The sequence below is a fragment of the Chionomys nivalis genome, chromosome 21, assembly GCF_950005125.1.
Source record: "Chionomys nivalis chromosome 21, mChiNiv1.1, whole genome shotgun sequence".
In the NCBI taxonomy this organism is placed as follows: Eukaryota; Metazoa; Chordata; class Mammalia; order Rodentia; family Cricetidae; genus Chionomys; species Chionomys nivalis.
The window spans coordinates 5965001-5977500 of NC_080106.1; the positions used below are offsets into that span (position 1 = coordinate 5965001).

Genomic DNA, 12500 nt, shown 5'->3' on the forward strand with positions numbered 1-12500 from the left:
GGACTAAGGAGGGCGTGGGGGCGGGCGGGCGTGCAGGAGCGCAGGCCAGCGTTGCAGCAGCCGGCTCTTGGGGCACGACAGCGACAACACACCTCCGTCTACGGCCATACCACCCTGAACGCGCCCGATCTCGTCTGATCTCGGAAGCTAAGCAGGGTCGGGCCTGGTTAGTACTTGGATGGGAGACCCCCTGGGAATACCGGGTGCTGTAGGCTTTTTTTTGTTTTTTCCTTCTCCTCTTTGGCCCCTTTTGGCCTTCGCGACCGCGGGCCGATGGCCAGCCCGGACCAGGACACCACCAGGACAATCCGCACCCCGGAAAGAGGGCGCACCTCTCACAAGGTTCCAAATCCACCCACCGCTCAGAGCCCTCAGGCACGCAGGAAACCCACCCACGAGGGGAAACACCCGAGTGGGGAAGGAATGCCAGGACCACTGAAGGAAGTGAAGACTCACTCGCTGCGTGGGGTGGGTGTCACGGGTGGGAGCTGGACGGGCACTGGCAGGCCCTCGGGAGCCGGAGCGAGGGGCGAAGGACGAGGGACGAGGGGCGAGGGGCGCCTGGCATAGCAGCCCCGCACAGCACAACACTGTGTATGCATTCAGGAAGAGATCGCCACGCCCCCTCCACGCAATGCACGCGGTGGACGCGGTCTAAGAGCAAGCAGGCTCCACCCACCCACTCCCGGGGATGGGGTGTGCGCCCACCTGCGTGCCTGTGTGCCTGCTTGCCTGTGTGTAATGTGCAATGTGCGTGCTTATGTGAGAAGCCCCATGTGGGTGCACGTGTCTTCGTGTAGGTCTCATTAGGCTCCTTTGTGTTTGTGTGTGTGTGTTGTGCGTGCATGCTTGTGCGTGCGTATGCGTGTCTGGGGTTTTGCCTGCTTTTGTCTCTGCTCGGGAGTGTGTGCATTCTTGCATGATTGTGTGTGCTGTGCGTGCGTGCGTGCCCGTGTGGATGTACGTCTGGGTGTCCACGTGCTTGCGTGTCTATCTGTAGGCTCCGATCGCGTGCGTGCTTACACGCGTGCTTGAGTGTGTTTCGAGTGTGTGTGTATGCTTGTGCGCCGGCCCGAGTGCCTAGGGGCATGCGCGCGTGCACGAGGGGCAGCTCCCACGCACGGGTGCCCTCTAGGGTTCGCTCGGCTGGTGGGCTTGTCCCCGGTGGGATGGGATGCCAGATATCAACAGTTGGTTGCCTCCTGAACCCAACCTGAGAGGCCAAGGCCTGGGCGCAGGGATGGAATCTGTGAGATGGAGGCCAACCACCGAGGTCCAAGATGGGCATGGAGTCAAGAAGCTGGACGCTCAGGCGCTGTTCCACCTAAGCCCTCCGGTGGAACTATCTATCTATCTATCTATCTATCTATCTATCTATCTATCTATCTATCTATCTATCTATCACCCAGAGCCAAGCCGAGAGGTCTGTGCTGTGCTGTGCTGTGCTGTCCTGTGCTGTGCTGTGCTGACAGTTTCAGATGCCAGTCGACAGCATCCTTATGACAGTCCAGGCTCAGGAAGGTCCTGCTCAGCCCCAGAGGTGGGTGCAGAAGGAACAGACGTGCCTTCTTGACTCTTCCTTGATGGAAGGAGCGGTAGGTGGGGGATGCCGGGTGGCCCGTTGGAAATAAGGATACATAGCCCAAGAGAGTTCTGGCCCGGGACCTGCCCCCGCCGCCACCGTCCACGAGCAGAGAGCGCCAAGACCCAGTTCCAAGTTCCCTCGGCCCCACCGGTCGGCCCAGGAGCATCTTCCACGCTGGACAGCCTGCCTTTTTCTCTTCTCCCCCACGCGCAGGGCGGGCGTGCCGCCCACATCACGGGGAGGCATCTTCAATGGGGGACTGGATGGCCCCGCTGGCTGACGATAGGGGATAGGGGTGGGACTGGGGGTGGGGGTGGACTTGGGGCAGAACTGGAATCTTGGGAGCTGGCATTCCAAGTTCCAAAGAGAGAACCCAAGGTTTCTCTGGACGGCGAGGAAGCACACGCGCGCGCGCGCACAGGCACACAGTCTCTTAGAGAGACCCAATCCCAGGCTTTCTAGATTCTCCAGGAGGAGGGGCTTACTCTGGGGAGCGGAGGAAGAGGAGCAGGAGCAGGAGCGGGGGGGGGGGGGGACAGGTAGAGGAAGAGGTGGAGGAGGAGGAGGATTAGGAGGAAACTACAGTTCCCCAATGATGAGAGACTAGCGCCTAGCCACTACCAGACCCGTCGAGACACCACCGTAGGTAGGGCACCAGCAAGACAGTGTCTGGAAGGATGCCCCAAGCGATCCGACCGCTTTGCCTGAGCCTATCTGGGCACCTCCCCGGCGAACTCCTCATGCCACCCCATCCCAGTCCCACCCCATCCCCACCATCACCCCTTCCCGGGCGCCGCCCATGTCCCCGGACCCAACCGCCACGCCTCCACCAGAGGGGACACAAGTGGCCCGCGGGACGACAGAGGCCAGGAGCTGGCTCTCTACCTGGCAACAGTCCCCAGGTGGAGGGAGAGTCGGGGTCCAAAGCCGACCCGTGCCCTGGAAGTCCCTGAGGCCCTGTCAAAGCCGACACCCGTGGATACCCCACCGAGGGAGGCCGAGGGCGGGCAAGGGAGGAGCCAGCTTGCGGGCCAACAAACCTGCCAGGGGCACGGTTGGGGCGCGGTGAGGGTGCCCGATGATGAGGAACGGGAGACGAGGGAGACAAGGTCGGTGGGTAGGGCTGGCTGGCGACTGCTGCTGGCCCTGGAGCCCGGCTCCGAGCCGGGGCAGAGGGCTGAGGAGGGCCTAGCTGGCAGGCTGGCTGGCGGGCGGCTTGGAGGGGCTCGTCCGTCCGTGCGTCCGTCCGTCCGTCCTTCCTTTCTTCCTTCCTTCCTTCCGGACTCGGACTCCGGAGGGCGAAGGTGCGTGGGGGCGTGGGGGCGTGAGGGCGTGGGTGCGGGCTGGCGTGCAGGAGCGCAGGCCAGCGTTGCAGCAGCCGGCTCTTGGGGCACGACAGCGACAACACACCTCCGTCTACGGCCATACCACCCTGAACGCGCCCGATCTCGTCTGATCTCGGAAGCTAAGCAGGGTCGGGCCTGGTTAGTACTTGGATGGGAGACCCCCTGGGAATACCGGGTGCTGTAGGCTTTTTTTTTTTTTTCCTTCTCCTCTTTTGGCCCCTTTTGGCCTTCGCGACCGCGGGCCGATGGCCAGCCCGGACCAGGACACCACCAGGACAATCCGCACCCCGGAAAGAGGGCGCACCTCTCACAAGGTTCCAAATCCACCCACCGCTCAGAGCCCTCAGGCACGCAGGAAACCCACCCACGAGGGAAAACACCCGAGTGGGGAAGGAATACCAGGACCACTGAAGGAAGTTAAGACTCACTCGCACGGTAGAGGCTGTCTTGAGTGGCTGGCCTGCGGCTCAGGCTAGCCTTGAACCCTGTTCAAGTGCGATCCTGGGCCAGCCCCTCATGCCACCCAACGCCACCCCACCCCACCCCAGCCCGACCCCAGCCCCACCATCACCCCTACCCCGTCGGCCTCGGACTCGGCCTCGGACGGGGACTAAGGAGGGCGTGGGGGCGGGCGGGCGTGCAGGAGCGCAGGCCAGCGTTGCAGCAGCCGGCTCTTGGGGCACGACAGCGACAACACACCTCCGTCTACGGCCATACCACCCTGAACGCGCCCGATCTCGTCTGATCTCGGAAGCTAAGCAGGGTCGGGCCTGGTTAGTACTTGGATGGGAGACCCCCTGGGAATACCGGGTGCTGTAGGCTTTTTTTTGTTTTTTCCTTCTCCTCTTTGGCCCCTTTTGGCCTTCGCGACCGCGGGCCGATGGCCAGCCCGGACCAGGACACCACCAGGACAATCCGCACCCCGGAAAGAGGGCGCACCTCTCACAAGGTTCCAAATCCACCCACCGCTCAGAGCCCTCAGGCACGCAGGAAACCCACCCACGAGGGGAAACACCCGAGTGGGGAAGGAATGCCAGGACCACTGAAGGAAGTGAAGACTCACTCGCTGCGTGGGGTGGGTGTCACGGGTGGGAGCTGGACGGGCACTGGCAGGCCCTCGGGAGCCGGAGCGAGGGGCGAAGGACGAGGGACGAGGGGCGAGGGGCGCCTGGCATAGCAGCCCCGCACAGCACAACACTGTGTATGCATTCAGGAAGAGATCGCCACGCCCCCTCCACGCAATGCACGCGGTGGACGCGGTCTAAGAGCAAGCAGGCTCCACCCACCCACTCCCGGGGATGGGGTGTGCGCCCACCTGCGTGCCTGTGTGCCTGCTTGCCTGTGTGTAATGTGCAATGTGCGTGCTTATGTGAGAAGCCCCATGTGGGTGCACGTGTCTTCGTGTAGGTCTCATTAGGCTCCTTTGTGTTTGTGTGTGTGTGTTGTGCGTGCATGCTTGTGCGTGCGTATGCGTGTCTGGGGTTTTGCCTGCTTTTGTCTCTGCTCGGGAGTGTGTGCATTCTTGCATGATTGTGTGTGCTGTGCGTGCGTGCGTGCCCGTGTGGATGTACGTCTGGGTGTCCACGTGCTTGCGTGTCTATCTGTAGGCTCCGATCGCGTGCGTGCTTACACGCGTGCTTGAGTGTGTTTCGAGTGTGTGTGTATGCTTGTGCGCCGGCCCGAGTGCCTAGGGGCATGCGCGCGTGCACGAGGGGCAGCTCCCACGCACGGGTGCCCTCTAGGGTTCGCTCGGCTGGTGGGCTTGTCCCCGGTGGGATGGGATGCCAGATATCAACAGTTGGTTGCCTCCTGAACCCAACCTGAGAGGCCAAGGCCTGGGCGCAGGGATGGAATCTGTGAGATGGAGGCCAACCACCGAGGTCCAAGATGGGCATGGAGTCAAGAAGCTGGACGCTCAGGCGCTGTTCCACCTAAGCCCTCCGGTGGAACTATCTATCTATCTATCTATCTATCTATCTATCTATCTATCTATCTATCTATCTATCTATCACCCAGAGCCAAGCCGAGAGGTCTGTGCTGTGCTGTGCTGTGCTGTCCTGTGCTGTGCTGTGCTGACAGTTTCAGATGCCAGTCGACAGCATCCTTATGACAGTCCAGGCTCAGGAAGGTCCTGCTCAGCCCCAGAGGTGGGTGCAGAAGGAACAGACGTGCCTTCTTGACTCTTCCTTGATGGAAGGAGCGGTAGGTGGGGGATGCCGGGTGGCCCGTTGGAAATAAGGATACATAGCCCAAGAGAGTTCTGGCCCGGGACCTGCCCCCGCCGCCACCGTCCACGAGCAGAGAGCGCCAAGACCCAGTTCCAAGTTCCCTCGGCCCCACCGGTCGGCCCAGGAGCATCTTCCACGCTGGACAGCCTGCCTTTTTCTCTTCTCCCCCACGCGCAGGGCGGGCGTGCCGCCCACATCACGGGGAGGCATCTTCAATGGGGGACTGGATGGCCCCGCTGGCTGACGATAGGGGATAGGGGTGGGACTGGGGGTGGGGGTGGACTTGGGGCAGAACTGGAATCTTGGGAGCTGGCATTCCAAGTTCCAAAGAGAGAACCCAAGGTTTCTCTGGACGGCGAGGAAGCACACGCGCGCGCGCGCACAGGCACACAGTCTCTTAGAGAGACCCAATCCCAGGCTTTCTAGATTCTCCAGGAGGAGGGGCTTACTCTGGGGAGCGGAGGAAGAGGAGCAGGAGCAGGAGCGGGGGGGGGGGGGGACAGGTAGAGGAAGAGGTGGAGGAGGAGGAGGATTAGGAGGAAACTACAGTTCCCCAATGATGAGAGACTAGCGCCTAGCCACTACCAGACCCGTCGAGACACCACCGTAGGTAGGGCACCAGCAAGACAGTGTCTGGAAGGATGCCCCAAGCGATCCGACCGCTTTGCCTGAGCCTATCTGGGCACCTCCCCGGCGAACTCCTCATGCCACCCCATCCCAGTCCCACCCCATCCCCACCATCACCCCTTCCCGGGCGCCGCCCATGTCCCCGGACCCAACCGCCACGCCTCCACCAGAGGGGACACAAGTGGCCCGCGGGACGACAGAGGCCAGGAGCTGGCTCTCTACCTGGCAACAGTCCCCAGGTGGAGGGAGAGTCGGGGTCCAAAGCCGACCCGTGCCCTGGAAGTCCCTGAGGCCCTGTCAAAGCCGACACCCGTGGATACCCCACCGAGGGAGGCCGAGGGCGGGCAAGGGAGGAGCCAGCTTGCGGGCCAACAAACCTGCCAGGGGCACGGTTGGGGCGCGGTGAGGGTGCCCGATGATGAGGAACGGGAGACGAGGGAGACAAGGTCGGTGGGTAGGGCTGGCTGGCGACTGCTGCTGGCCCTGGAGCCCGGCTCCGAGCCGGGGCAGAGGGCTGAGGAGGGCCTAGCTGGCAGGCTGGCTGGCGGGCGGCTTGGAGGGGCTCGTCCGTCCGTGCGTCCGTCCGTCCGTCCTTCCTTTCTTCCTTCCTTCCTTCCGGACTCGGACTCCGGAGGGCGAAGGTGCGTGGGGGCGTGGGGGCGTGAGGGCGTGGGTGCGGGCTGGCGTGCAGGAGCGCAGGCCAGCGTTGCAGCAGCCGGCTCTTGGGGCACGACAGCGACAACACACCTCCGTCTACGGCCATACCACCCTGAACGCGCCCGATCTCGTCTGATCTCGGAAGCTAAGCAGGGTCGGGCCTGGTTAGTACTTGGATGGGAGACCCCCTGGGAATACCGGGTGCTGTAGGCTTTTTTTTTTTTTTCCTTCTCCTCTTTTGGCCCCTTTTGGCCTTCGCGACCGCGGGCCGATGGCCAGCCCGGACCAGGACACCACCAGGACAATCCGCACCCCGGAAAGAGGGCGCACCTCTCACAAGGTTCCAAATCCACCCACCGCTCAGAGCCCTCAGGCACGCAGGAAACCCACCCACGAGGGAAAACACCCGAGTGGGGAAGGAATACCAGGACCACTGAAGGAAGTTAAGACTCACTCGCACGGTAGAGGCTGTCTTGAGTGGCTGGCCTGCGGCTCAGGCTAGCCTTGAACCCTGTTCAAGTGCGATCCTGGGCCAGCCCCTCATGCCACCCAACGCCACCCCACCCCACCCCAGCCCGACCCCAGCCCCACCATCACCCCTACCCCGTCGGCCTCGGACTCGGCCTCGGACGGGGACTAAGGAGGGCGTGGGGGCGGGCGGGCGTGCAGGAGCGCAGGCCAGCGTTGCAGCAGCCGGCTCTTGGGGCACGACAGCGACAACACACCTCCGTCTACGGCCATACCACCCTGAACGCGCCCGATCTCGTCTGATCTCGGAAGCTAAGCAGGGTCGGGCCTGGTTAGTACTTGGATGGGAGACCCCCTGGGAATACCGGGTGCTGTAGGCTTTTTTTTGTTTTTTCCTTCTCCTCTTTGGCCCCTTTTGGCCTTCGCGACCGCGGGCCAATGGCCAGCCCGGACCAGGACACCACCAGGACAATCCGCACCCCGGAAAGAGGGCGCACCTCTCACAAGGTTCCAAATCCACCCACCGCTCAGAGCCCTCAGGCACGCAGGAAACCCACCCACGAGGGGAAACACCCGAGTGGGGAAGGAATGCCAGGACCACTGAAGGAAGTGAAGACTCACTCGCTGCGTGGGGTGGGTGTCACGGGTGGGAGCTGGACGGGCACTGGCAGGCCCTCGGGAGCCGGAGCGAGGGGCGAAGGACGAGGGACGAGGGGCGAGGGGCGCCTGGCATAGCAGCCCCGCACAGCACAACACTGTGTATGCATTCAGGAAGAGATCGCCACGCCCCCTCCACGCAATGCACGCGGTGGACGCGGTCTAAGAGCAAGCAGGCTCCACCCACCCACTCCCGGGGATGGGGTGTGCGCCCACCTGCGTGCCTGTGTGCCTGCTTGCCTGTGTGTAATGTGCAATGTGCGTGCTTATGTGAGAAGCCCCATGTGGGTGCACGTGTCTTCGTGTAGGTCTCATTAGGCTCCTTTGTGTTTGTGTGTGTGTGTTGTGCGTGCATGCTTGTGCGTGCGTATGCGTGTCTGGGGTTTTGCCTGCTTTTGTCTCTGCTCGGGAGTGTGTGCATTCTTGCATGATTGTGTGTGCTGTGCGTGCGTGCGTGCCCGTGTGGATGTACGTCTGGGTGTCCACGTGCTTGCGTGTCTATCTGTAGGCTCCGATCGCGTGCGTGCTTACACGCGTGCTTGAGTGTGTTTCGAGTGTGTGTGTATGCTTGTGCGCCGGCCCGAGTGCCTAGGGGCATGCGCGCGTGCACGAGGGGCAGCTCCCACGCACGGGTGCCCTCTAGGGTTCGCTCGGCTGGTGGGCTTGTCCCCGGTGGGATGGGATGCCAGATATCAACAGTTGGTTGCCTCCTGAACCCAACCTGAGAGGCCAAGGCCTGGGCGCAGGGATGGAATCTGTGAGATGGAGGCCAACCACCGAGGTCCAAGATGGGCATGGAGTCAAGAAGCTGGACGCTCAGGCGCTGTTCCACCTAAGCCCTCCGGTGGAACTATCTATCTATCTATCTATCTATCTATCTATCTATCTATCTATCTATCTATCTATCTATCACCCAGAGCCAAGCCGAGAGGTCTGTGCTGTGCTGTGCTGTGCTGTCCTGTGCTGTGCTGTGCTGACAGTTTCAGATGCCAGTCGACAGCATCCTTATGACAGTCCAGGCTCAGGAAGGTCCTGCTCAGCCCCAGAGGTGGGTGCAGAAGGAACAGACGTGCCTTCTTGACTCTTCCTTGATGGAAGGAGCGGTAGGTGGGGGATGCCGGGTGGCCCGTTGGAAATAAGGATACATAGCCCAAGAGAGTTCTGGCCCGGGACCTGCCCCCGCCGCCACCGTCCACGAGCAGAGAGCGCCAAGACCCAGTTCCAAGTTCCCTCGGCCCCACCGGTCGGCCCAGGAGCATCTTCCACGCTGGACAGCCTGCCTTTTTCTCTTCTCCCCCACGCGCAGGGCGGGCGTGCCGCCCACATCACGGGGAGGCATCTTCAATGGGGGACTGGATGGCCCCGCTGGCTGACGATAGGGGATAGGGGTGGGACTGGGGGTGGGGGTGGACTTGGGGCAGAACTGGAATCTTGGGAGCTGGCATTCCAAGTTCCAAAGAGAGAACCCAAGGTTTCTCTGGACGGCGAGGAAGCACACGCGCGCGCGCGCACAGGCACACAGTCTCTTAGAGAGACCCAATCCCAGGCTTTCTAGATTCTCCAGGAGGAGGGGCTTACTCTGGGGAGCGGAGGAAGAGGAGCAGGAGCAGGAGCGGGGGGGGGGGGGGACAGGTAGAGGAAGAGGTGGAGGAGGAGGAGGATTAGGAGGAAACTACAGTTCCCCAATGATGAGAGACTAGCGCCTAGCCACTACCAGACCCGTCGAGACACCACCGTAGGTAGGGCACCAGCAAGACAGTGTCTGGAAGGATGCCCCAAGCGATCCGACCGCTTTGCCTGAGCCTATCTGGGCACCTCCCCGGCGAACTCCTCATGCCACCCCATCCCAGTCCCACCCCATCCCCACCATCACCCCTTCCCGGGCGCCGCCCATGTCCCCGGACCCAACCGCCACGCCTCCACCAGAGGGGACACAAGTGGCCCGCGGGACGACAGAGGCCAGGAGCTGGCTCTCTACCTGGCAACAGTCCCCAGGTGGAGGGAGAGTCGGGGTCCAAAGCCGACCCGTGCCCTGGAAGTCCCTGAGGCCCTGTCAAAGCCGACACCCGTGGATACCCCACCGAGGGAGGCCGAGGGCGGGCAAGGGAGGAGCCAGCTTGCGGGCCAACAAACCTGCCAGGGGCACGGTTGGGGCGCGGTGAGGGTGCCCGATGATGAGGAACGGGAGACGAGGGAGACAAGGTCGGTGGGTAGGGCTGGCTGGCGACTGCTGCTGGCCCTGGAGCCCGGCTCCGAGCCGGGGCAGAGGGCTGAGGAGGGCCTAGCTGGCAGGCTGGCTGGCGGGCGGCTTGGAGGGGCTCGTCCGTCCGTGCGTCCGTCCGTCCGTCCTTCCTTTCTTCCTTCCTTCCTTCCGGACTCGGACTCCGGAGGGCGAAGGTGCGTGGGGGCGTGGGGGCGTGAGGGCGTGGGTGCGGGCTGGCGTGCAGGAGCGCAGGCCAGCGTTGCAGCAGCCGGCTCTTGGGGCACGACAGCGACAACACACCTCCGTCTACGGCCATACCACCCTGAACGCGCCCGATCTCGTCTGATCTCGGAAGCTAAGCAGGGTCGGGCCTGGTTAGTACTTGGATGGGAGACCCCCTGGGAATACCGGGTGCTGTAGGCTTTTTTTTTTTTTTCCTTCTCCTCTTTTGGCCCCTTTTGGCCTTCGCGACCGCGGGCCGATGGCCAGCCCGGACCAGGACACCACCAGGACAATCCGCACCCCGGAAAGAGGGCGCACCTCTCACAAGGTTCCAAATCCACCCACCGCTCAGAGCCCTCAGGCACGCAGGAAACCCACCCACGAGGGAAAACACCCGAGTGGGGAAGGAATACCAGGACCACTGAAGGAAGTTAAGACTCACTCGCACGGTAGAGGCTGTCTTGAGTGGCTGGCCTGCGGCTCAGGCTAGCCTTGAACCCTGTTCAAGTGCGATCCTGGGCCAGCCCCTCATGCCACCCAACGCCACCCCACCCCACCCCAGCCCGACCCCAGCCCCACCATCACCCCTACCCCGTCGGCCTCGGACTCGGCCTCGGACGGGGACTAAGGAGGGCGTGGGGGCGGGCGGGCGTGCAGGAGCGCAGGCCAGCGTTGCAGCAGCCGGCTCTTGGGGCACGACAGCGACAACACACCTCCGTCTACGGCCATACCACCCTGAACGCGCCCGATCTCGTCTGATCTCGGAAGCTAAGCAGGGTCGGGCCTGGTTAGTACTTGGATGGGAGACCCCCTGGGAATACCGGGTGCTGTAGGCTTTTTTTTGTTTTTTCCTTCTCCTCTTTGGCCCCTTTTGGCCTTCGCGACCGCGGGCCAATGGCCAGCCCGGACCAGGACACCACCAGGACAATCCGCACCCCGGAAAGAGGGCGCACCTCTCACAAGGTTCCAAATCCACCCACCGCTCAGAGCCCTCAGGCACGCAGGAAACCCACCCACGAGGGGAAACACCCGAGTGGGGAAGGAATGCCAGGACCACTGAAGGAAGTGAAGACTCACTCGCTGCGTGGGGTGGGTGTCACGGGTGGGAGCTGGACGGGCACTGGCAGGCCCTCGGGAGCCGGAGCGAGGGGCGAAGGACGAGGGACGAGGGGCGAGGGGCGCCTGGCATAGCAGCCCCGCACAGCACAACACTGTGTATGCATTCAGGAAGAGATCGCCACGCCCCCTCCACGCAATGCACGCGGTGGACGCGGTCTAAGAGCAAGCAGGCTCCACCCACCCACTCCCGGGGATGGGGTGTGCGCCCACCTGCGTGCCTGTGTGCCTGCTTGCCTGTGTGTAATGTGCAATGTGCGTGCTTATGTGAGAAGCCCCATGTGGGTGCACGTGTCTTCGTGTAGGTCTCATTAGGCTCCTTTGTGTTTGTGTGTGTGTGTTGTGCGTGCATGCTTGTGCGTGCGTATGCGTGTCTGGGGTTTTGCCTGCTTTTGTCTCTGCTCGGGAGTGTGTGCATTCTTGCATGATTGTGTGTGCTGTGCGTGCGTGCGTGCCCGTGTGGATGTACGTCTGGGTGTCCACGTGCTTGCGTGTCTATCTGTAGGCTCCGATCGCGTGCGTGCTTACACGCGTGCTTGAGTGTGTTTCGAGTGTGTGTGTATGCTTGTGCGCCGGCCCGAGTGCCTAGGGGCATGCGCGCGTGCACGAGGGGCAGCTCCCACGCACGGGTGCCCTCTAGGGCTCGCTCGGCTGGTGGGCTTGTCCCCGGTGGGATGGGATGCCAGATATCAACAGTTGGTTGCCTCCTGAACCCAACCTGAGAGGCCAAGGCCTGGGCGCAGGGATGGAATCTGTGAGATGGAGGCCAACCACCGAGGTCCAAGATGGGCATGGAGTCAAGAAGCTGGACGCTCAGGCGCTGTTCCACCTAAGCCCTCCGGTGGAACTATCTATCTATCTATCTATCTATCTATCTATCTATCTATCTATCTATCTATCTATCTATCACCCAGAGCCAAGCCGAGAGGTCTGTGCTGTGCTGTGCTGTGCTGTCCTGTGCTGTGCTGTGCTGACAGTTTCAGATGCCAGTCGACAGCATCCTTATGACAGTCCAGGCTCAGGAAGGTCCTGCTCAGCCCCAGAGGTGGGTGCAGAAGGAACAGACGTGCCTTCTTGACTCTTCCTTGATGGAAGGAGCGGTAGGTGGGGGATGCCGGGTGGCCCGTTGGAAATAAGGATACATAGCCCAAGAGAGTTCTGGCCCGGGACCTGCCCCCGCCGCCACCGTCCACGAGCAGAGAGCGCCAAGACCCAGTTCCAAGTTCCCTCGGCCCCACCGGTCGGCCCAGGAGCATCTTCCACGCTGGACAGCCTGCCTTTTTCTCTTCTCCCCCACGCGCAGGGCGGGCGTGCCGCCCACATCACGGGGAGGCATCTTCAATGGGGGACTGGATGGCCCCGCTGGCTGACGATAGGGGATAGGGGTGGGA

The 12500-nt window shown here is 62.7% G+C and overlaps 7 non-coding genes across 7 annotated transcripts; all 7 read left to right on the plus strand.

Moving 5' to 3' along the window:
• The first annotated feature begins 96 nt into the window (after nt 1-96).
• LOC130864178 (5S ribosomal RNA) lies at nt 97-215 on the plus strand. Its single transcript, XR_009055880.1, has one exon. It is a non-coding gene; the product is annotated as a 5S ribosomal RNA (ribosomal RNA).
• Nucleotides 216-2999: 2784 nt separating this feature from the next.
• LOC130864179 (5S ribosomal RNA) lies at nt 3000-3118 on the plus strand. Its single transcript, XR_009055881.1, has one exon. It is a non-coding gene; the product is annotated as a 5S ribosomal RNA (ribosomal RNA).
• Nucleotides 3119-3634: 516 nt separating this feature from the next.
• On the plus strand, nt 3635-3753 carry LOC130864180 (5S ribosomal RNA). Its single transcript, XR_009055882.1, has one exon. It is a non-coding gene; the product is annotated as a 5S ribosomal RNA (ribosomal RNA).
• Nucleotides 3754-6537: 2784 nt separating this feature from the next.
• LOC130864181 (5S ribosomal RNA) lies at nt 6538-6656 on the plus strand. Its single transcript, XR_009055883.1, has one exon. It is a non-coding gene; the product is annotated as a 5S ribosomal RNA (ribosomal RNA).
• Nucleotides 6657-7172: 516 nt separating this feature from the next.
• On the plus strand, nt 7173-7291 carry LOC130864183 (5S ribosomal RNA). Its single transcript, XR_009055885.1, has one exon. It is a non-coding gene; the product is annotated as a 5S ribosomal RNA (ribosomal RNA).
• Nucleotides 7292-10075: 2784 nt separating this feature from the next.
• LOC130864184 (5S ribosomal RNA) lies at nt 10076-10194 on the plus strand. Its single transcript, XR_009055886.1, has one exon. It is a non-coding gene; the product is annotated as a 5S ribosomal RNA (ribosomal RNA).
• Nucleotides 10195-10710: 516 nt separating this feature from the next.
• LOC130864185 (5S ribosomal RNA) lies at nt 10711-10829 on the plus strand. The gene has a single exon (XR_009055887.1). It is a non-coding gene; the product is annotated as a 5S ribosomal RNA (ribosomal RNA).
• Nucleotides 10830-12500: the final 1671 nt, after the last annotated feature.